Genomic DNA, 23,360 nt, shown 5'->3' on the forward strand with positions numbered 1-23,360 from the left:
GCTGAAATGTAATCCCAGGAATGCTCCCCAAGATGGACAACGAAAAGGGGCGTAGAAAATCGTCCAACTATGCTGTTCACGTTTCACGGATGACAGCCAAAGGGATCTTTCTACGACGAGAAATGGCGCTCCAGACCATTACTCCTGTTTGTCTGGCTGTATAACGGGTGTCAGTCAGGTTGGCATCCCACACGTATCTGGTGCGTGCCAGACACATCTTCGGCCTGGAAGTTGTTTGTCTTCAGTGATGAGTTCCACTTTGAACTGAGCCTCCATGGCCAGCAGAAACGTGTCTAGATACGCCCCAGGCAGCGGTGGGGTACCTACCTGAGTGTCGTCCGCGCAAGACCGGACATCCAGGATTGATGGTTTGGAGTGTCATTTCATTTCACAGCAGGACCGATTTGATTATCATCCGCGGCATCCTTGCAACACATCGGTATGCCGACGATATTCTATGCCCAGTTTTGTTGCCTTCTTGAGAAGCTATCCTGGCGTCACATTTCATTAAGATACTGCCCTCCCTCACACGGCTGGATTTTCTACTGCTTGTATTCATGCTTGCTAAACCCTTCCCTGGCCAGCAGTGACGCTTGATATCTCCCTAATAGAGAATTTTTGGAGAATTATGGACAGGGCTCTTCTATCAGCTGTGGAGCTTGACGATCTTGGTGCTACATGGACGGAACTTGCCACGATATCCCTCAGGAGGACATTCATCAACTCTGTCAGTCAATGCCAAGCCTAATGATTGCTTACATAAGGGCCAGAAAAGCTTCAACATGTTATTGACTTGTTCAATTTGTGAAGCACTTTCTTTTGAATAAATCATCATTCTTTTCTGAAATTGTAATCATTTGTTTGTCTGTACATGTACAGTAACATGTAAAGTACATCTACCGATTTTCGCTTCATTCAGGTAATTCCTTCGTGGTAGAGTGTATTACTTGGAGGAACACAGCATACGAACTGCAGAGAAATGTGTGAATACGAAGGTGAGATCGTAAAGACAGATGTTGAGGGAGGAAATAGATAAATCAACTGTACCGGGACATGTTTTGTAGTGTAATGGGGGCGCCACTTGTAATAGCTGTCTGTGGGTTTGGGCAGCTACATCTGATGTAGGTGGATAAAGGGTGTTGAAAAATTAATTTTTAGAAACAGGTAGAAATAGTGCATCTGTAGGAGGCGAGCGTCACGTCAGTATTTAAACTCAGGCTGGGACATGCTAGTATAATCTTGATAGTGTCAACGCTTCTAGCCCACAAGGTGCGAATGCTATCTTACTGCCAGCGCACTGTGAGCTGCCTCGGCTATGTGTCAGGTGACAGCTCCTCAGATACTTTAGCCGAGAATGGAGCGAGCTGGCATGCGGCCCCAGGAGTAGAATTATTTAGATTTTTTTCCCTTCTGGCTGGTTGGATGCGGTCCGCCACGAATTCCTCTCTCGTGCTGACGTCCTCATCTCAGAATAGTCCTTGCCCTGTATAGCCTATCTAGGCTGCTGCAGTGTTACCCAGAGTCAAAAATTGTGGCTTGAGGGCGGTGGCTGGCGCTGCCAGACCCCAGTGAGAGGGCTGACTCGCATTCGGGAAGACGACGACGGCCATCCTAATTTAGGTTTTCGTTGATTTCCCTAATTTGCTTAAAGCAGAGGCTGGGATGGTTCGTTTGAAAATCATACTTCCCTAATTCGAGCCAGTGTGCCGTCTCTAATGACCTCCTTATCGATGGGATGTTAAACAGTAATGTCGTTCTCCTCCCACTGGCTGTGGGGTAGGAATACCTTAGTCCGACCCACGGCACATTCCGGCTGTGGCAGCGTTACTCAGGGTCAAACTACAGACCGGTGGCTGGAGGGCGATGGCTGATGCTTTCAGAACCCATGGATCTCAGTTGGACCCCAGCCGGCTGGACCCACTTGGCTGCCGGTCCCGTCGATATGGCGACAGAATGTTGTTGGCCAGGTAAAGGAAGCCATCACAGAGCGGTCCCCGATTCGAAACCCATCTGTACCATTCGCAATCTGGCTGGATGTCTAGCTTTTACGCACGACAGGGTAAGTCGCGTTGTGGCTGATGATGCTTATGCGGCCTGCCAAGCGCCGCAGAAACATTAGAACACTAGCTACTGCACTAGCGGCAGGGGTCATAGTTCTGTAGCCGTTAACATGACGTGATAGTAAGGCAGTGCATGACAACAAAGCTCCAGAATTTTGGCGTCAGGCCCCGGCCGGAGCCCGTGTCGTCACAGTACCGATAAACCATAGCACTGTAAGACTCATGTCCTGGCAGCCACAAACGGATGTCACAGTAGTTTCCTTAAGCATATTATGATACAGTGACAGTATTGAAAAATTGTCCTATGAGTACTAAATACGTTGTCCTGGAATGTGCGACGCTACTTTTACACTTAAATAAGGATTTGTTCATGTTCGTAACACTGTGATAAAAATAATACTTATGCGTGACTAATAGTCTATTAATAGATGGAACAATAAAACAGAGCCCTAGAGATGGAGACTCAAGGATCTTGCGGTCTGAAAGTAAGGACGATGCAGTTGCATATCATTTCTTAGTTACAGAGCTGTTAGAAATAGCTACTATCAAAGGATCGCTTGACGAATAATGTAGCTTTAGATATCTTTGAAATACGGAATTCTATTGAGATACTAAAAGGTATCAGATAGATTATATAAAGGTAAGACAGAGATTTAGGAACCAGGTTTTAAATTGTAAAACATTTCCAGGGGCAGATGTGGACACTGACCACAATCTACTGGCTATGACCTGTAGATTAAAACTGAAGAAACTGCAAAAAGGTGGGAATTTAAGGAGATGGGACCTGGATAAACTGAAAGAACCAGAGGTTGTACAGAGTTTCAGGGAGAGCATAAGGGAACAATTGACAGGAATTGGGGAAAGAAACACAGTAGAAGAAGAATGGGTAGCTTTGAGGGATAAAGTAGTGAAGGCAGCAGAGGGTCTAGTAGGTAAAAAGACGAGGGCTAGTAGAAATCCTTGGGTAACAGAAGAAATATTGAATTTAATTGATGAAAGGAGAAAATATAAAAATGCAGCAAATGAAGCAGGCAAAAAGGAATACAAACGCCTCAAAAATGAGATCGACAGGAAGTGCAAAATGGCTAAGCAGGGATGGCTAGAGCACAAATGTAAGGATGTAGAGGCTTATCTCACTAGGGGTAAGATAGATACTGCCTACAGCAAAATTAAAGAGACCTTTAGAGATAAGAGAACCACTTGTATGAACATCAAGAGCTCAGATGGAAACCCAGTTCTAAGCAAAGAAGGGAAAGCAGAAAGGTGGAAGGAGTATATAGGAGGTCTATACAAGGGCGATGTACTTGAGGACAATATTATGGAAATGGAAGAGGATGTAGATGAAGATGAAATGGGAGATACGATACGGCGTGAAGAGTTTGACAGCGCACTGAAAGACCTAAGTCGAAATAAGGCCCCTGGAATAGACAACATTCCATTGGAACTACTGACGGCATTGGGAGAGCCAGCCCTGACTAAACCCTACCATCTGGTGAGCAAGATGTATGAAACAGGCGAAATACCCTCAGACTTCAAGAAGAATATAATAATTCCAATCCCAAAGAAAGCAGGTGTTGACAGATGTGAAAATTACCGAACAATCAGTTTAATAAGCCACAGCTGCAAAATACTAACACGAACTCTTTACAGACGAATGGAAAAACTAGTAGAAGCCGACCTCGGGGAAGATCAGTTTGGATTCCGTAGAAATACTGGAACACGTGAGGCAATACTGACTTTACGACTTACCTTAGAAGAAAGATTAAGGAAAGGCAAATGTACGTTTCTAGCATTTGTAGACTTAGAGAAAGCTTTTGACAATATTGACTGGAATACTCTCTTTCAAATTATGAAGGTGGCAGGGGTAAAATACAGGGAGCGAAAAGCTATTTACAATTTGTACAGAAACCAGATGCCAGTTATAAGAGTCGAGGGACATGAAAGGGAAGCAGTGGTTGGGGAGGGAGTAAGACAGGGTTGTAGCCTCTCCCCGATGTTATTCAATCTGTATATTGAGCAAGCAGTAAAGGAAACAAAAGAAAAATTTGGAGTAGGTATTGAAATCCATGGAGAAGAAATAAAAACTTTGAGGTTCGCCGATGACATTGTAATTCTCTCAGAGACAGCAAAGGACTTGGAAGAGCAGTTGAATGGAATGGACAGTGTCTTGAAAGGAGGATATAAGACGAACATCAACAAAAGCAAAACGAGGATAATGGAATGTAGTTGAATTAAGTCGGGTGATGCTCAGGGAATTAGATTAGGAAATGAGACACTTAAAGTAGTAAAGGAGTTTTGCTATTTGGGGAGCAAAATAACTGATGATGGTCGAAGTAGAGAGAACATAAAATGTAGATTGGCAATGGCAAGGAAAGCGTTTCTGAAGAAGAGAAATTTGTTAACATCGAGTATAGATTTAAGTGTCAGGAAGTCGTTTCTGAAAGTATTTGTATGGAGTGTAGCCATGTATGGAAGTGAAACATGGACGATAAATAGTTTGGACAAGAAGAGAATAGAAGCTTTCGAAATGTGGTGCTACAGAAGAATGCTGAAGATTAGATGGGTAGATCACATAACTAATGAGGAAGTATTGAATAGGATTGGGGAGAATAGAAGTTTGCGGCACAACTTGACCAGAAGAAGGGATCGGTTGGTAGGACATGTTCTGAGGCATCAAGGGATCACCAATTTAGTATTGGAGGGCAGTGTGGAGGGTAAAAATCTTAGAGGGAGACCAAGAGATGAATACACTAAGCAGATTCAAAAGGATGTAGGTTGTAGTAGGTACTGGGAGATGAAGCAGCTTGCACAGGATAGAGTAGCATGGAGAGCTGCATCAAACCAGTCTCAGGACTGAAGACCACAACAACAACAACATTCTATCTATCGCTTGTGCCTTCTCCCGCGGCTACGCAGGGTAGGCCATGGTTAAACGGATTTGGCATGTTAATGTTAAGGGGTGGCTGGATGCCCCTCTTGCCGCCATCCCGTAACCACCAGGACGGAAGTTGTGTACCCCAGCTGTCTGTGTCTAGTGTAAATCGTGAAATAGTGCAAACGTGTTTCAAATGTCTACGACGTGTGTAACTGAGGCGGAACGTGGGGATCAGCCCAGTAATCACCTAGTGGGATGTGGAAAACCGCCTAGAAACCACATCCAGGCTTGCCGGCACACCGGCCCTCGTCGTTAATCCGCTGGGCGGATTCGATCCAGGGCCGGCGCACCTACCCGAGTCCAGGAAGCAGCGTGTTAGCGCTCGGCTTCCCTGGCGGGTATCTGAAATACGGAGTGTCGAGTGGTTTTTTTACATGATAAGTGAATAAAGCAGTAAAGTAGATAATGGGAGGAAAGGGGCTGGGTATGAGAGATGAGTTGTGGGCAACATATTGTTCAGAAACAGAGCAGCGATAGAGGTGTAGGAGAGGGAGGGGGGGGGGAGTAGCAAGGCACCAGTTAAAGACATCCCTGAATGTGGCTACGCCCTGTACCATACCAAACGCGAGCGTAACATCTCTCTGAAATACTAAGATACACTTCTTGCCATTAAACGTCCATCAGAATGAAGAAGAGCACGCAACAAACGTCAAACTGGAGTCCAATAAATAATGAAGCAATTTTTGTTTGTTTGTGAAAGCTGGTTGGTTTTATTCAGAATTTCAATACATCGTATAATTCCACACCAGTTTGGTTGCAAAACCCTACTATTCAACATGATCTCTCTTCAATACGATAGCCTTACGTCACCTTTCTGAGAAGGCCTGTATGCCAGCATGGTGCCACTCTACCGGTCGACATCGGAGCCAACGCCTTGCTGCATCATTAATCTCCCCATTACCCACGTACATCCTTCATTAGAACCAAAAAATGCGTAGTAAGGTGTGAGATGCTGGCTGTACGGTGGACAAGGAGCAACAGTCCAACGAAGTGTCTGCAGATGTTTGAGAGTCTTGCCTTGTCGTAAAGACAAACACGCTGCAGTCGTTTCTTAAATTTCAAGAAGGTAGCACAATACACTTCAAAATTGATTGTTGCACCATGAGGAAAGACATCAAACAGAATAACCTCGTCAGAGTCCCAGAAGACCATCGCCATGACTTTGCCGGCTGACGGAGCGGCTTTGAACTTCTCCTTCAGAGGAGAGTTGACAAAAAACTTTCTCGATCAGCCTCGTAACGCACAAGAAATTTCGCACAGACGTTCCTTCATCGCTCTTTATGGTCTCCTGTTAGGAGGCGAGGAACCCAGCCGGCTCACACCTTTGAGTACTCCACCTGGTGGACGAGTGTGTCAGCATCATCAACAGAGAAATCCAGTTGAGCAGTGAGATTATCCGCACGTTCCAACATCGTGAGACTCACACCTGTGTGCAACCGGCCGGCACGCGGAAGATCTGACAGGTTTGCGATGATAAGAGATTCCTCGCTCAACGACTCACCTTTCTTTTGTTCGTTGCCAGGTGTCCATAGAAATTCTGCAAACGCCTGTGAATACCTGCGATATTCTGATTTTCCGGCAAAAGAAACTCAGTGACACCTCTCCACTGGGAACCTACCTCCGGTGTAGACACCATTTTGAAGGCTACGTGTTGTACTGCCACCTGTCAGTACTTCATCGAAATTGATGGGGAGACAGAGTACTGAATACTACTTCAGCACATTACATCTATACTTTTACTTGTTAAAGGCGGTGTTCCACACGCTCTTATCATTGGAGGCAGTACTAAACTACAGGGTGTTTCAAAATGAATATACGGGGATTTAAGGCTTTGTAGCATTTATTACATTTAACTTACAATTACAAATAACGCATCATATGAAAGAGCAACTATAACAGTTTTTCTTAAAAGTGTTCAATGTGAGCATCATCGTCACACATCGAGTCAATAGGTGGGTTTTTCCAAAACCTTGATCACTATGTCTATAGAAATTATTGCAAAAGTGCTGTTTCTGAAGTCTGATGGATCACCTGGTAGCGGAAACATATAAACATCATCCTTTCTGAACACCCAGAGTTAAAAATCGCATTGGGTCACATCTTGTGTGAACATGAAGATCATATAAAACTAGCTCTGTCATCCAGCGCCTTGCGACCAATCCAGAGGTCGGGTACAACGTCGTTTAACCAGTTGCGTGCTGAGTTATGCCTGCCAGTGAGATGGTGCACCATTTTGCTGCTGAGAAACGCCAGTTACAGTTGCTTCACCGAAAAAGTAGAGAGGAGTCTCGTTGCAACTGTACCATCCTGTGGAGATTTGCTTACCCCCAAATACACACATTACGTGTATTCACATTTCCATTTACGTGAAATGTCGATTCACCACTGAAGATGACACGCACAAAATCTTCATCGCATGAAGAAAAATTTCGTTTGAGAAGTTGCCACGTAAACCGTAGTATGCACGCTTTAGAGCTTGTAACAACTGCGAACGACAAGGACGAACTGATTTCTTGTGAGTACGCGTGATAAACTCTCACTCGTTCAAGATGTTTTTCATTAATTCTTGGTCGTTCCACACTCTTCCATTTGCGCACAGGTATGCAAACAAACCTGTTTGAGATCCTCTTTCATTTGATGTGTTATTTATAAGTTGAATGTAATAAATGATACCAAGCCTTAAAACACGTCTATTCATTTTGAAACACCCTATAGTTTCTGCATTGAGTCACGAATTCTTTCTCCCCCCAATCCCTCCAGTCATCCTACTTCATTTCGTCAGTCATATCAATAGACATGTTGTACAAGTCACTTTTGAAATGGAAAGTGATATAATTTATAAGTCGTAGAATTAAAATACTTCCGTTATAAACTAAAAAAGAAAATTGCCTTAAATGGAAAGCAATTGTTTCTTCTTTTGATATTTAGTGCCGGAAGAAGAATCATAAATTTATTTCCGTTACTGTAATATAAATTGCTTGATACAGCCATTGATGGACGACATGAAACGCAGTACATACGTAATAGAGGCGGGGTTCTATAACGTAAATGGTACCACATGAGAAGCACAGTAAGAGACATAAATAACATTAATGTTTCACACACATGAGACTCCCAGCATTTAAGGTCGATATTGGATTCTCAGAAAGGAATACGTTCTCCTCGGGCAGTAATTCAAATTTTGCACCTGTCGTTCGTGATAACTATCAAACTGTTGTGGAGTCCTTGGAGGGATTGTACCATTCCTCTCTTGCACAGTTCGTGGTGTGGGCGCTCGTTGAGAGATACGACTGCCAAAAACATCCCACTGCTGCTATATAAGGTTTAGGTCAGGGAAATACGCAGGTTATTTCGTACATTCAATACCTTCACTTTCCAGTGTCTACACTACCTCAACCGACCTGTGTAAGCGGACACTGTCGCCCACAAACAGAAGTTCGGACCTATCCGACCCTAAATAGACGGACATGTTCCCGTCTAATTTCCTTGCACTACCGTTATGGTGCACCGGTACTTCACGCAAAGATATGCAGCGTTGTTCGGCCATTGTGCATAACGTCTGCCCACAACTTAACATCTAGGTCGTACCAGTCGTAACTTCTGTGGTGCGTGTAATGTGATCCCCTCAGCCAGAATCACTTACCACAGTGAAACGGGATTCGTCGGAGAACCACTCAGGACCACTGTTGCTGACCCCCAATCAATATGCTTCTCACACCAGCGAACTCTTTCTCGACGATGGCATGGTGCAATTGGGCTACATTTAACAGGCTTCAGAGTACAGAAACCACGATGTTAGCCACTAGGTGTACGTATAGATCCTCTTGTGGTATGGTAGTCTGTCCACGATCAGTGGCATACTTTTGCATAGCATTTCCATCTTTAGTGGTCTTTTTTAATCACTAAATGACACTTTTGGACACCCCCAGAAATTTGGGCACTGGAGCGACACGTTGGAGCTGTCCAACTGCTCGTCCACGATCATAACCATTCAAATGAAGTCTTCCAGACATGTCGCCTTACCACACGAAATCGGTTCTATAACTAAAATTTACACTTACCGTGAGAATTTACTTAATTCATTAGATAATAAATTAGAGACTATTGTCATATTCTGTGACTTGTCAAAAGCCTTTGACTGTGTGAACCACACCATTCTCTTAAGTAAATTAGAATATTATGGTGTCAACAGCAGTGCTGTGAAATGGTTTGAGTCTTATTTCCTAACAGGAAACAAATGGTGTCATTGCGACATACCTGTGCAGTAAGCGGTTGGTCTTTATCTCATCTGGAATTAATACAGTGGTGGTGTCCCTCAAGTTTCCATCTTTGGTCCATTGCTTTTTCCTGTGTACATTAATAACCTCTCATCTATTACATTCCCAGACATTAAGTTCGTTTTATTTGTAGATGATACAAACATTTCAATAAGTAGAGGTCAAGTACAGATTTAGAAATAGCTTCGAATCAAGTTTTCACTGACAATAAATGGTTCAAAGCTAATTCACAGTCATTAAACTTTGAAAAGACGCACTTTATGCATTTCAGAACCTGTAAGAGACTTCCTTTCAGCGTGTGTACAACATATGAAGACATGTAGATCGAGAAGGTTGACATTGTTAAATTTCTTGGATTACAACTTGATAATAAATTCAGTCTGTATTGCAGAGAGAATGATGCCAGATGTTGGAGGTATAAATACAAAAAACTTGCATACTTTACTTAATTTCATTCTATTGTGTCATGTGGAATCATATTCTGGGATAATTTATCAAACCGAGCAAAAAATTTTAATGTGCAAAAGAGTGTAATAAGAATCACTTGTGGTGAAAATTCAAGAACATCATATAGAAACCTGTTCAAGGAACTTTCTGTTCTAACCACAGCTTCATAGTATATTTATTCCTTAATAAAATTTGTTGCAGGTAATATATCTCTATTTGTAACCAATAGCGCAGTACATAGTATCAGTACTAGGAATAAGAACAATCTATATAAAGACCCAAAATCACTTACCTTGGTCCAAAAAGGGTACCAATATTGAGGAACACACATTTTCAACAAATTGCGAGCAAACATTAACAAATTGGTTTCACATAAATCTCGGTTTAAACAGATTTTGAAAGACTTTTTAATAGGCAACTTCTTCTACTCTATAGATGATATCTTTAACAGAGACTGTTAGACCAGCTTAAGTAAAAATGTCTGTTAGATCTCCGTTTTGACAGCATTTGGTCACAACAGTTAAGATTGGGTGTCTTGTGTATGATAAATTTATTTAAAGTGCCATAGCAATGTTTCATTCTAATAGCTTATTAATTCTGTAAATGTTAGCAGCTCCAGTATACTATAATGTATTGACCTATTTTGACAATCTCCTGAAAAATAACCAGGATAGTAAGTATTACATAAAATGTCTTATGTTTTTTACGTTATACTTTCTGACATGTTTCACACCCACGAGAATCATCTAATTTTTTGGGTCTACGGAACGAAAACTGACTCCCATCTGATCTAATCAAACACTGTACTGCATAAGTTGTCGAGAATGAATACAGAGAATTCGTACACAGCCTGCGCTGCTGTTAACACGTCCTGCTCTCTACATTTCCTTTTACCATCACCTGTTGTGTGTTCCGTAGCAGTTGCTGGTTGTTCCATTGCCAATTGGTCAATTGTCCCTTAGCAAGCATCTGTTGTTCCTTGGTAATTATCAGGCAGTGTAGTACTAATTTGAAAGAAAAACCAGGCCATTTACAGTATCACTAGATATAGCTTTATTTTTAAATCTCTTTGCAGGAACGTAAGGAAATACTGCTAACGTCAGAGGGAGGGATAGAGGGTGCCACATGATGTGTCCTCTTTGTTCTAGAATTGGCTCCTTGGACAAAGAAGAATCGTGGCCTATCGAGAATGCGGTTTATCTTTGCGTGATATCCTTGCTAGCGCTCAGAACTCCCAACTGAATACCGAATCGACGAGCTCAAGAGGGCTGTACTCAAGGGCGCTTAGGAAACAACGGTCCCACGCGATCAGCTCAGAGAGAACGAATGGTTCAAATGGTTCTGAGCACTGTGGGACTTAACTTCTGAGGTCATCAGTCCCCTAGAACTTAGAACTACTTAAACCTAACTAACCTAAGGACATCACACACATCCATGCCCGAAGCCGGATTCGAACCTGCTACCGCAGTGGGTCGCGCGGTTCCAGACTGTAGCGCCTAGAACCGCTCGGCCAACTCGGCCGGCTCAGAGAGAACAGTCATATTATTTTCCCTGCCATGCAATTTCCTGCAGCAGTGTCACGTACTCTCCAGGAGTAGCATGTCTGTTTGTACTCTACAGTTTTTGCCCGCTACAAATTTCTCTAGCACCATAGACGTTCTTACCTGACGTTTTAACAGATGTTTTATCATCCTGTACTTTCTCCTGTCAGTGTTTCCTATGTATTCCTTTCTTCGTCGATTCTGCGGAGAGCCTCCTCGTTCCTTACCTTATCAGTCCACCAGATTTTCTTATGTCCTCCCTACTCCGACCGTCAAGGGTTATTTCATTGCCTAGCTAGCAGAATTCCTTAACTTCGTCTACTTCGTGATTCTTAATTGTGATACAAAGTTTCATGGTATTCTTTTTTCTACTACTTATCATTACTATTGTCTTCCTTTGATTTACTCATTAGACTGTTCATTCCATTCACTTTCACTCAGGATGGCAATGTCATCAGCGAATCTTATCACTGATATCCTTTCATCATGAATTTTAATTTCACTCTTGAACCTTTCCCTTTTATTTCCCTCATTGCTTTATCGAATTATAGACTGAACAACAGACGAGAAAGATTACATCTCTGTATTACACCCTTTTTAATTCAAGCACTTTGTTCTTGGTCTTCCAGTCTTCTTGCTCCTTCTTGGCTCTTGCCCGTCGTTCCCTATAGCTTATCCCTACTTTTCTCAGAATTTAGAACATCTTGCAGCATTTTATATTTTTGAACACTTTTTCCAGTTCGACAGATCCAACGATCTTGTTTTGAATTTCCTTCAGTCTTGCTGCCAGTATCAACAGCAACCTCAGACCTGCCTTTCTGTTGCTTTTACCTTCCCTAAGACCGCACTGATCGCCATGTAAAACATCCTCAATTTTCCTTTCCATTCTTCTGTATATTATTCTTGTCAGCAACGGGGATGCATGATCTGTTATGCTGATCGTGCGATTAGTCTCGCACTTGTCGACTTTTGCTATCTTCGGAATTGTGTGGATGATGCCCGTCTTTATTGCATATAACTGAACCCATTAACGGTCTGCTTTTTGATTCGCAAACAGTAGTTTATAGTCAAAAAGCTATAGAATAACTAAAATCGTCTTATGATATCCGTTATTCGTTTGAGAAATATCAGTTGAAAATTGCCAATTCTGAAAAATGAAATTTAGAGATGGTTAACTTTTACAAAAGTCCAATTTCCAGCAATTACTTATCTTAAATTGCAGTAGGTTTCACATTTACTTCATCATTAATTTCTTGTAACATTTAAGAATTACTAATAGCGTTTGGTTCTCGAGTTACAACGACTCTAAGCAGTCGTCTGTATAGAAATCTGCGTTTACTTTCAGCCGTCTCGTCCTCACTATTTGCACCTTGAGTGTCTGGCGGAAGAGGACGGTACAAGGTGTATTGGTTTCCAGGCAGCACGAACCTCAGCAGCACCTTTCCGCCTACAGCGTATAAGCACTCTGCATTTTGTAAGCGTGAATAAACAGTTATGGCACTGTGTTGCTGTTCTCTGTTCCCCATGTTGTCCAGTACTTACGTTCAGAACCTTATAGTGCTCCCAAAAAGCCAATGGAGAATAGTGTTCTTTAAACTGGATAATGCCAGGCTTCCTGGCTTCAATATTCATGACACAAATTTTGCGAAATATCAACTTCTGCCTAGATGTGCACATCTGTTCTGTAGCTAGTATTGAAGTTTCTATTTGGAAATCTCGTTGGTCATCCTTTCCAGAGAGAAACACTTCTTCACTCGGACCTTGCACCAGCCATTTTCCTACTAACGTTCCCAACAACAACAAAGTCACTGCCAGAAGGCAATATGTAATAATGGCCAATCAAATCAGAAACTCCAGCCGTTGCAAGAGCATAGTACGTCAGGCACAATGTCTTATTCTTGTTGTGGACTGAGAAGGAATCGGGAGACAAAACCAAATATCTCTTTTTCAATGTGTTTTCCGGGTCACTCGGAAAACTAAACAAACAAAACACGATTTCTGGAGCACTTCCTGAAGATATGTTTTCGGGTCACGTGCACTTAACCCCACTGTTATTGTTACATATGTGAATACCGAAGTTGTACAATCAAAATTCCGCAAACGGAATCCAGTTTCAGTAGGTATCTTATTTGATGGAAAAACTTTCAGCAAATCAATAGTTACTAAACAAAAGTCTGATTCTTGTATGTGACATTCAGATCGACAATAGGTTAGACAATGAGGATTTGTGCCTCGAGATTGATGTAGTTGAATATCCAGAGATATTATATGCTGTTGCGTGGATATCCATGCTTCGCTCCTAATTAGTTGATGCTCCCTCGTGTCTGGTTATTTATTAATGACGCTGGTAAATGGCCATCTGCGGGGACTCTGGCGTCAAGTGGCTGTTGTTGAAGCTATTTGCCTTCTAAAAAATTTTGTTATTTCTCGTCTCTGATACTAAACTGTTCCAGATGTAACAGGTGATATTGTCTTGTATTTATGTTAACTTAGGTGGGCAGATGGAGCGTACTGTTGAACAAGGTGTGTGATGGAGCAGCGGTCGTGACAAAAAGCTAATGTTAGTGAGTATTAAGATCATTTTGTTACCATTAAATCTTCCGTAAGTCCTAAAAAATTATATATTCACTTGTACATTCTTGTAAGTTTAGAGATGTGGTAGTCGATTTGGCTATGCTTATTGCGCAAATTGATTAAGTGTGGGAAGGAGGCAGCTGATTACTAGTTCAAGTGCGATAAAGGCAATTGAAATTTCTAAGGAAGAACAATGAAACACTTGCACAAAAGGTTTACTTTTTAAGAAGTTAAATTGAAAATTTTATTGATAGAGTTATAATATTTTTTTCTTTTTCAATATCGTTTCCCTTAAAGAAATATTTTCAAGGGAAGTGTTTACGGTATACTGGGTAATTCTGTTGAGTATTGTGATCGGGTTATCAGTCTGAACTTTTAAATTAAATGTCTGAAGTGTTAATTTTGTCCTTACTCAATAAATCATTCCACCCTTTTCCGTTCCGGGGCAGCTACCAGTAACTATCCCTTCCTACCGCAATGATTCTTATACAAAGGAAGTCTTTTATATGATCAATTAATCAATTTTTCTAGATGATCAGCTTTAACCTTTCTTCTCCATTTCTTGGCCTTTGGCCAACATGAGGAGTAGATTCAACGGACTTCATGTTCTAATTTTCCGGATTGTTAGACTTGTCACCATAATAATCCGTTACATTAGGCTTTTCATAATGAATATTAGGTGTTTCTGTTCTTCGGTCTCCTCTGGCGGTAGGAAACGCTTCCAGGATATAGCACATATATCACAAAATGCTTTATTACAAACCCGTACTGAAACACCGTCCGCAATCTTTGTGCAATATGAATACGATAACTTCCTTTTATTTCCGTTGTTAGAATGTACACTGTTTCTAGACACTCTGTTGCATGCTTTACTATAAAGAAGACCTCAGAAAAAACGCATTGGAGAGACTATAGTTAGCTACCTTATAAAACTCAGCAAAGAAGCTGTCCATATCATTCACCGAAAGTGCTTGATATTCGCACCGAGGTTTGCTTTCATTGACTTCACAGTACCCTCGCAAACGCTGCCCTGTTCCCTCGCTGGGACAGCTTTATTAGTTTTCTCATTCACGTAGTCTAGTCTCCACTTTCTTTGTACTTTTGTCTTTCTTTTATCCCAGTCACCTTCATTTCTTGATATCTTTTAGATTTACTCAGAACTACTAGTCACAGAATCGTCTTCACCGTTACTCATTATGCCAACACTAAAATGCATGACTGCAAATACTTGTGATACTGGTTACCTGTAGCTCACATGGTGAGACCGCTTGTCTTTGTTTCCTCTAGCATAGCAAAATTTCGATTCGGAGATATTACAAATTATTTCTACATCTACATGGATACTCTGCAAATCACATTTAAGTGCCTGGCAGAGGGTTCATCTGACAACCTTCACAATTCTCTATTATTCCAATCTCGTATAGTGCGCGGAAAGAATGAACACCTTTATCTTTCCGTACGAGCTGTGATTTCCCTTATTTTGTCGTGGTGATCGTTAGTCCCTATGTAGGTCGGTGTCAACAAAATATTTCCGCATTCTGGGGCGAAAGCTGGTGATCGTAATTTCTTGAGAAGATTCCGTCGCAGCGAAAAACGCCTTTCTTTTAATGATTTCCAGCCATAATCCTGTATCGTTTCTGACACACTCTCTCCCATATTTCGCGATAATACAAAACGTGCTGCCTTTCTTTGAACTTTTTCAGTGTACTCCTTCAGTCCTATCTGGTAAGGATCCCACAACGCGCAGCATATTCTAAAAGAGGACGGACAAGCGTAGTGTAGGCAGTCTGCTTACTAGGTCTGTTACATTTTCTAAGTGTCCTGCCAATAAAACGCAGTCTTTGGCTAGCCTTCCCCACAACATTTTCTATGTGTTCCTTCCAATTTAAGTTGTTCGTAATTGTAATACCTAGGTATTTAGTTGAATTTACGGCTTTAAGATTAACCGATTTATCGTGTAATCGAAGTTTAACGAGTTACTTTCAGCACTCATGTGGATAACCTCACACTTTTCGTTATTTAGGATCAACTGCCACTTTAAACACCATTCAGATATTTTTTCTAAAACGTTTTGCAGTTTGTTTTGATCTTCTGATGAGTTTATTAGTCGGTAAACGACAGCGTCATCTGCAAACAACCGAAGACGGCTGCTCAGATTGTCTCCCAAATAGTTTATATAGATAAGGAACAGCAAAGGGCCTATAACACTACCTTGGGGAACGCCAGAAATCACTTCCGTTTTACTCGATGGCTTTCCGTCAATTTCTTTTGTACAGTGAAAAAGTGAGGGTGGATAATAATTATTCATTTTCTGTAGGACAGGCATGGGCAACCTTTGCTGACTAGGGGGCCTGATTGACATACTTAAGCTCGCAGGCCGCTTCCTCACGTGACGCGACAGGACCGTCCTAGTGCATCAAGGCAAAAGCTATAGCGTTAATGATATTAATGTTGATGAGGTAATTCTCCGATAGAAATGTCATCGTTTTCATGACACTTCACACCTACAAATTATGCCTCAAAACACGCGTTTTTGAGAGTAGATTCATTTTATGTTCACGTCATGTTCGTAAGTTTATATTTATTTACGTCTCATGAAAGTCGTACCCTTTATTACGAAGTTCTACAATAGCTGTCTTAAAAATTTCCGTTGCAAAACTCTGCAACGCAGTTAGTAAAGAAGCAATGTTCACGACATGTAAGTAAATGGAAATATCTGAAGGTGGGTTGACAGGCATCTCGAATCAAAGACGGATCTTGACGCCTATAGGAATGTGGTGCCGTGGGCCCACAAGAATTATGGGCTCCCGGAACGGAGTTGTGGCGTCACAATAGCAGCGTTGTCCGCCATATTTCACGTAAGCTCGGCTCCGTGCAGGGCCCACGGGTAATCATTGTCAACGGAAAGATACCCACTAGAGGACGTAACTTTGTCGAGTGCTACAGAGAGCTTGCATGCATTTAAACGAACAGTTAGGGAATTATTAAACTCGTCTAAAATAGTTACTCTCTTCCCGCCGGAGACAGATGCTGGTACTCATAAGAACTGCGGTGTCACGTGCTGTGACGTACACACCGTGTTCTGTCTTTAGTGGGTCTCGGTTCCGCTGCGGGCAGAAGCTGCTATGTATGAGCTTCCAAACTAACCTATCGCACAGGCGTCGTTTCGGCCCTCTCTGACTGATGCCAGATACTGCAGTCGTGCCTATATAAGCGGAAAAGAGTGCCAGCCCCGTCATTCAGTAGCAGAGATAGCCATCGAAAGCTTGAGAACTTTATTCGAATTGACATGGCTTGAAAACCGAGAATATTGTATAAATCTTGAAATAACATCAAGGAATAATATTTTTTTTTTTTTCATTTTCAGCAGTTGCAATGTTCGAACACGCCCATAAGGGACTAGAATTATTTACTAAAGTTAATACGAGAAAGAACAGACCTACATAATACGGCAATGAGATAGACAGTCCTAGTCGACAAACTCGTCTTGTTCTACGTACAACAGTCTAAGATCGACAGATCTCTGCAAAGTACATGTAACACGTAATACCAAACAAAACACTTTACAGTTTACATTTGTTGTGACTAGACGAAGCTACAGTTGTCTGGACACAACTGTGAGCTCTATGACAACAGATGAAATAATAGCTCACTTCACTACATAAATGAATTATTTTTATTTTTTTCTTTATTCAATTTCGATCCCCCTCCCCCCCCTGGGGGGGGGTGGGTGAGGGCTGACAGCAGCTTAAGAGCTTAGGACGCCGCTCTACAGCCTACAGAAGAGTTGCAAAACATAATGAGAAGATAATAAACAATGTAAACAAGGCGATAAAATGGTGACTTTTTTAAAAAACTACGAAAAGATGGAAAGTTGTGGAAGTTAAAATAGAAAAACACGGAGTTGATGATAATGAAGACACACAGTAAGTAGACAGGCACAATTAGAAAACAGGGCGACAGTCTGGATTCTGTTTGCAAGGGATAAAAACACACCTAGCGACAGTATGGTTTCTGTTCACAACACTCTAAAAAGAGGATGCACAACATTGAACACTCACTTAAGGCAGATGGGGGGGGGGGGGAGGGCGGACAGATGAGGGGATAAAGGGGAGGGGGAAAGGAAAAAAGGGGGGAGCCGATGTAGGGAGAGGACACAGAAAAGGGGGGCAGGGTGGATATTAAAAAGGAGTGGGGAAGGCAGTGCCGTGAACAGAAAAAGGACTGGGGGAAGAGAAATGAGTCAAAGAGAGGGGGGAGGTGGGGAAGAAACAGGATGGAAAGGGAAGAGGGAGCCTGGGAAAAGGACAGAGGGAGGGAGGTGCAGATGACGATCAGAGTTAATATGAGGGATAAATGGAGGGAGAGGGCATCACTTGGGATGGGGAGTTGATAGCAGCCAGCTTGGGGAAAGGAGATGAAGGGTGAATAGGTGGAGGGTAGGGGGTGGGGGGCACAATGATGAAGGTGCAGCAGTGAGTGGCGGTTGGAGAGGAGAGTAGGAACCGGGTGATGGGGGGAATCAAGACGGCGGGAGGTGTAGAGGATGTGGATATGTTGGAGGAAAAGGAGCAGATGGGGGAAAGGGATCAGGTCATAGAGGATCCATGTGGGAGATGGAGGCAGAGCGTGTGGCGCTCGAGGGTCTGGAGGGACTTATAGAATTTGGGGGTGGAGCGATATCCAGCTGGGACTGGCATAGCAGAGGGTGGGATCGATTAAGGATTTGTAGGTGTTGATGATGGTAGAGGGGTTCAACCCCCATGTCCAGCCAGAGAGGAAAGAGGAATTTAAGAAGACAGAGGTGGTTGTAGGCTTTGGACTGGTTACAGTGGAGATGAGGGTTCCAGGTGAGGTGATGGTCGATGGTGAGTCCAAGGTAGGTGAGGGGTGGGGGGGAAGATGGACAGGACAGGTGCAGATGGTAAGGGAAAAATCAAGGAGCCGGAAGGACCAAGTGGTATGACCTATGATGATTGCCTGTGTCTTGGACGAATTGATTTTGATGAGCCACTGGTTACAGCATGTGGCAAAAAGATCAAGGTGATTCTGAAGAAGGCGTTCGGACCGTTGAAGAGTAGGAGCGAGGGCAAGAAAGGCGTTGTCATTAGCATACTGCAGGAGGTGAACTGGGGGGGGGGGGGTGGTTGGGGCATATTTGCTGTGTACAGGAGGTAGAAGAGAGGGGAGAGGTGAGAGCCCTGGGGCATACCTCAGAGGGGTAGAAGGTGCAGAAATCAGCATTATGAATGGTAACGTAGGAGGGGTGGTGGGAGAAGAAGGAGGCTATCAGTCGGACATAATTGATAGGAAGGGCGTACGCCTGGATTTTAAACAGGAGACCAGGATGCCATACGCTGTCGTAGGCCTTTTTTGAGGTCGAGAGATACAAAAGTGGCGGAGCGACGGGAGTTAAGCTGGAGGGAGAGGAGATGGGTGAGGCATAGGAGTTGGTCGTCATCAGAGAAGGAAGGTTGAAAGCCACATTGTGTGTTGGGGAGGAGATGCTGTCGGTGGAGGTGGTGATGGATGGGCTGGGTAAGGATGGAGTCGAAGAGCTTGCTGAACACCGAGGTGAGACATATAGGGCGACAGGACGAGGCATCCGATGGAGGCTTGTTAGGTTTGGGGAACATCAGGATACGGGAGGTTTTCCGGCGGTCGGGGTAGAAGCCCGTGGCAAAGATTACGTTGTAGAGGGCGGCAACGAATGCAAGGAAGGACGGAGGGCAGTGCTTGAGATGGTGGTAGGTAACGCGGTCGTGGCCTGGGAAAATGAATAAAAGATTTGTTTACCTTTAATACTATTATTTGCCAGGGGATTGCTTGGTAATTTGGAACTGTCATGGACTAGCAAAGCATCACTTGATGCACCAATTAATTGAGGTACAAAATGTAACATTTACGAAGAACATGTAACCGGAAACTGTCACTATCCCACATGATGGTGGTCTCTGCTGTATCTGAGGTCTCAAACTGGGCAGAGCTCTTGCTTTCCAGCTTGAACTCAGCATGAGGGCGCTGCTATATTGAGAGGGGAGGCGTGGCCTTCAGGAACGCCTCCCATACGTCACTGCGGATTGCAGCTAGCTCTCGCTATCGTCTGTTGTATCGATGGAAATGAAATGGAAATGAGCGTTTGGCGTCATTGGCCGGGAGGCCCCTCGCGGGGCAGGTCCGGCCGCCATATCGCAGGTCTTATTACATTCGGCGCCACATTGGGCGACCTGCACGCCGGATGGGGATGAAATGAAGATGAACACAACACAACACCCAGTCCCTGAGCGGAGAAAATCTCCGACCCAGCCGGGAATCGAACCCGGGCCCAGAGGACGGCAATCCGTCACGCTGACCACTCAGCTACGGGGGCGGACGTTGTATCGATGTGCGTTGCCGACTTTGCTGTGGCACCACGGTCTCTGGACGATAACAGTACTAAAAATAACAATGTAATAAACTCATTAGATTAACTATATAAATTGCCTTACTTATTGTAGGAGGCGAAATTCCCTGCTCAGTATCAACACCGAGCAACTTCTGTATGGCTACAAAACATGTGCAGCAAGTAGAATAATTGACAGTCTTATAAGCAAGGAAAATTCACGCTATTGCTATAATACATGCAAAGCAATGGTGCTAGCAGAGTGACTGCAGCGAATCTTCCTTGTCTTGATTATAAATTCAGACAGGTGATGTCAAACGGTTGAAATGGCTCTAGGCACTACAGGACTTAAGATCGAAGGTCATCAGCCCCCTAGACTTAGAACTGATTAAATCTTACTAACCTAAGGACATCACACACATCTGTGCCCGAGGCAGCAGCGCGGTTCCGGACTGAAGCGCCTAGAACCACTCGGTCACAGAGGCAGGCTTTCAGATCATGTCATCCAATGGTAAATTAGCTGTAGTGACTTTCGTACTTGTGCTTTGACGGTGCTGTGATGTTAAGCAATAATTCGACCCCGCAGCACGGATTTACAGCCTACATTTGTAGTCCTATGACATGTTGACTCCATCGCCCAAAATGTTGCTCTTTATTGCAAGCGTTCGACACTATTCAAATAGTGTAAAAAATACAGCAGCACGAGTTTACAATAAACTGCTTACATTTTAGCGAATGAGTAGTCTAAGACTACTCCATAGTATGTTTTACCAGTTTTTATGTAATTACAGTCTGATGAGGGCGTAGCAATAGAGTCTATTTTGTAGAACAGAAAGAAAGTATCCAGCCATTACAAGAGGGGCTCTCAATAAGTAATGCAGCACATATTTTTTCTTGGCCAGCTTCGGTTGAATGAGCGCAAATTTGTTTCGGGACGTAGTAGAATATTACCGCCTCAGCACCTATAGTTTCATGATATTTGGATAGAAGGCGGCGCTATCTATAGTAGCTTTCAAAATGGCGTCTATAACAGAGGTGCGTTGCAAGCAGAGAGCTGTCATTGAGTTTGTTTTGTCGGGGAACCAGAGAAACGCAGATATTCATGGGAACTTGCAGAATTACGGAGACCTGGCAGTGAACAAAATCAAGATGATTCGTCGGGAGAGGCGTCTGTCATCATCGCAAACAAGGTGCCGCAAACCCGTCCGATATCCTGCGTCCCAGCCGGCCGCAAACAGGTGTCACTTATGGAAAGTGGGAACGTGCGGACGATCATTCTCAAACACCTCGCTGCTCAACTGGGCGTCTCTGTTAGTAGTGCTGACACACTCGTCCACCATTTGGGGTAGTCATAGGTGTGTGTCCGTGGATTCCTCGCCGCCTAACGGAAGACCATAAAGAGCAACGAAGGACCATCTGTGCGGAATTTATTGCGCGTCACGAGGCTGATCGCGACAATTTTCTGTCACAGGCGATGAAACACGGTTTCATCACTTCGAACCGGAAACAAAAACGGCCATCCGTGTAGTGTCTCCAAACCACTTCTCCTCTGAAGGAAAAATTCAGAGCCACGTCCTGAGCTGGTAAAGTCATGACGACGGTTTTGCGGTACTCTGAAAAAGTTACTCTATTTGCTTTCTGCCTTATGGTACAATGATCGACTATGAAGTGTACTGTGCTATCCATAGGAAACTGAGGAAAGAACCTTAGCGTGTAAGTCGCCACAAAAATTCAAACAGTCTTTTTCTTCTTCTTCTCCATGACCACACAAGGTCTCATTCAAGTCTACACACACGAGAGGCGCTCTTCTTCATGCATCCTACATTCTGGATCTCCCACCTTCCGATTTCCATCTGGTTGGACCAATGAAGGATGCACTTCGCGGGAAGCAGTACTTTGATGATGATGATGATGATGATGATGTCGTGTGACTAGGGCCCCCCGTCGGGTAGACCGTTCGCCGGGTGCAAGTCTTTCGATTTGACGCCACTTCGGCGACTTGATGATGATTTGAAGTGATGATGACCTGAACCACACAACACACAGTCCCTGAGCGGAGAAAATCTCTGACGCAGCCGGGAATCGAACCCGGGCCCTTAGGATTGACATTCTGTCGCGCTGACCACTCAGCTACAGGGGACGGACAGTACGTTGATGACAAGGAGGTTATTCGTGCAGCAAGACACTGGCTCCGACGTCGGCCAGCAGAGTGGTACCATGGGGGCATACAGGCCCTCCTAGTAAAGTGGCGTAAGGCCGTCGCACTGAACGAAGATTATGGTGAAAAATAGATTTTTGTTGCCCAAGGCGTGGGGAATAATATGATGTATTGGAATCCTCAATAAAACCAGTCAGCTTTCAGAAAAAAAGATGTGTTACATTACATTTTGAACGCACTTCGCACTCAGTTAAAACCGGAAAAGTGCAGCTAGGACTCAAGACCTTAGGGGTCCATGTAAACATAATTGTGTACATACGTAGTTCATCCAAACGTTTTGATAATTCAGTTGGTGACTATCAAAAATTTGACATAAATGATTTTACTTTCCCATTACATCAGAAACATAAACATCTTACTCCTCCAGTGGACTGTAGTCCTCAGTATTTGACATTCCTGTACTCGTTTTGCCGGCCGAAGTGGCCGTGCGGTTAAAGGCGCTGCAGTCTGGAACCGCAAGACCGCTACGGTCGCAGGTTCGAATCCTGCCTCGGGCATGGATGTTTGTGATGTCCTTAGGTTAGTTAGGTTTAACTAGTTCTAAGTTCTAGGGGACTAATGACCTCAGCAGTTGAGTCCCATAGTGCTCAGAGCCATTTGAACCATTTGTACTCGTTTCCTGGGAAACAGGGGCATGAACTGTCGAAAAGACAGACGGGCAACAAAGTAATACTTTAAGCGTCCGTTTTTAACGATTGAGGTACAGAACAAAAAATGAGTTCCAACCACGGTTCGTGGAAAAATCCAAAAAGGAAAATCAAATTAACACGCGCAGTGAGCTTTTGCGTCCAGGCAGTAGCTCGGAATGAAAGACTTCACATCTCCACATAATATTACTGATGTAACGGAATTCTCGCTTTCAAGCTGAAAGATTCTAGGTCTGTACACTGACTACATATATTGCGCAGCAAACTATCATTGTATGT

Source organism: Schistocerca americana, chromosome 4 (genome assembly GCF_021461395.2).
Source record: "Schistocerca americana isolate TAMUIC-IGC-003095 chromosome 4, iqSchAmer2.1, whole genome shotgun sequence".
In the NCBI taxonomy this organism is placed as follows: Eukaryota; Metazoa; Arthropoda; class Insecta; order Orthoptera; family Acrididae; genus Schistocerca; species Schistocerca americana.